The sequence below is a fragment of the Mustela lutreola genome, chromosome 3 (genome assembly GCF_030435805.1).
Source record: "Mustela lutreola isolate mMusLut2 chromosome 3, mMusLut2.pri, whole genome shotgun sequence".
Lineage (NCBI taxonomy): Eukaryota > Metazoa > Chordata > Mammalia > Carnivora > Mustelidae > Mustela > Mustela lutreola.
In genome coordinates this window covers 76,340,705-76,342,858 of record NC_081292.1, presented here as the reverse complement: position 1 = coordinate 76,342,858, position 2,154 = coordinate 76,340,705, and positions in this window count along the sequence as shown.

Sequence of the window (2,154 nt, the reverse complement as noted above, 5' to 3'; positions counted from 1 at the left end):
GGCGGCATGGAAAGATGCTAATTTTCAAGTATTTTATTTATTTATTTATTTATTTGACACAGAGAGAGAGAGACCACAAGTAGGCAGAGAGGTAGGCAGAGAGAGAGGGCGAAGCAGGCTACCCACTGAGCAGAGAGCCCAATGAGGGGCTCAATCCCAGGACCCTGAGATCATGACCTGAGCCGAAGGCAGAGGCTTAACCCACTGAGCCACCCAGGCGCTTGATTTTGAAGTATTTTAAAACAAATCTCACACCATATCATTTCTCCTACAACTACTAGTGTATGTATTTCTAACAGTTATGAGATACCATCTTCATACTTCATAAAATTAACAATAAGTTATCAATATTACCCAATATGCATTCTATATTTAGTTTTTCCTCAATTTTTCTCTAAAAAGTTACTTGTAACAGTAACAAATTAGAGTCAAAATAAGGAGACTTGCATTTCATTTGCTGTGCTATGTTTTGTAAAGATTTTTTTTAAATGTTTCATAAATCTCCATGCTTATTTTTTCCCTGCTATTTATGGGTTAAAGAAATAAAGTAATTTTTTTCTGTACAATTTCTTGTACTGTAGACTCAGTCAATTGCAACCTGGAGATAGTGTTTAATATATATTCCATATATGTCCTATAAACTGACAGATGTATCTAGAGGCTCAATTTGATTACAAGTTTATTTTGGGGGAAAGACCATGTTGTGGATGTTGTTGTGTACTTCCAAACTGCATCACATGAAGTGATAGTAACACCGAGTTATACCACTTCTAGTGATGTTAAAATTGGCTGATGAGTTTAGGTAATGTAAGTCTGATCTAACCATGATAAAGTTCCCCATCTGTTTCTCACCCAAGGGTTTTAACTACCTTTGCCCAAATCAATGATGTCAACAAGGATGATAAAGTTCTGATTTTTTTTCTCCTGCATTGACTGATAAGAACTTTTACATAAAGAACTTTTCCTCATCAACTATTTGTCTACTTTAAAATACAATACATACAAGAAAGGCAAGTTAAATGCCTTTATTTTCAATTTTCATAATAATAAATCAGTATGCTAGCAATAGTGTTCAATGAGACATTATCATTTTGGAGTTTTAAGAACTCAGGGAGCTTACATATTTAATGTGTTTTAAACTATGCATTAGTAATGTTTTTGGTGTTCAAATTGTCAATGGCTAGCAAAAGCTTCCTCAAGTTAGTCCTGTGTTTGACACAACCACCTTTGCTTTCTGGCATAATTGATGTCTCAGAATCTTGTTGTACATACGCTGTCTTAAACCTGAAATTGACCATTTCTCCAAGGAGTCCTAATTCATTTTAGTGATAAACATTACTCAGAATGTGTTATTAGTTTATAAGGGTCATTATTGTCTCTATTTTTTTTTAATAAGCAAGAATTAGAATGATATTATTAATTTATATAATAGATTACATGGTTTTTACTTAACTTTCAGGAGTTTATATCTGTATCTCTCTTTCTCTTTTTACACACAAGAATCTTAGTATCTGATGCTTCCATAGCTCATTCCTAATCCTCCTGGCAGTCAACACAGAGGAGACTGGGAACTTTTTGGGATTCTTCTGAACTATACTCATACCTCTCTTTTTCTGGGTCCTTAACACTATGTTCCATATGCAACAAGCACTTGATTCTTTGTTGAATTGAACTGGAGTCCAAGTTTTTTTTTTTTTAAGATTTTATTTGCTCTTTGAGAGAGAGACAGATGGAGCACAAGCAGGAGAGACAGAGGCAGAGGGAGAAACAAACTCCCCACTGAGCTGGGAGCCCGATGCGGGGCTTAATTCCACAATCAAGGTCTGAGATCAAGGTCTGAGATGAAGGCAAATGCTTAAACAACTGAGCCACCCAGGTGCCCCATGCCAAGTATTTTTTTGGAAGACACTCTTTGCTGAGGCCCTGGGACATAGGGGCCATGGAGTTCAAGCATCCTAGCTATTTTCTAGTTCATTCTCTCATTCACCATTGAACAAAACTGAGGCCAGCTTGTGGAAGACATGTGAACACTACTAATGGAAAGGAACACTTATCAGCCAAATGTAAACCACACCCACAGAGTAGTTGACTGTTTGTTTAGAGCTGTGCAGCTAAGAGATAGCTGGATTCAAAACTCTTACCTGCACCCTTAAG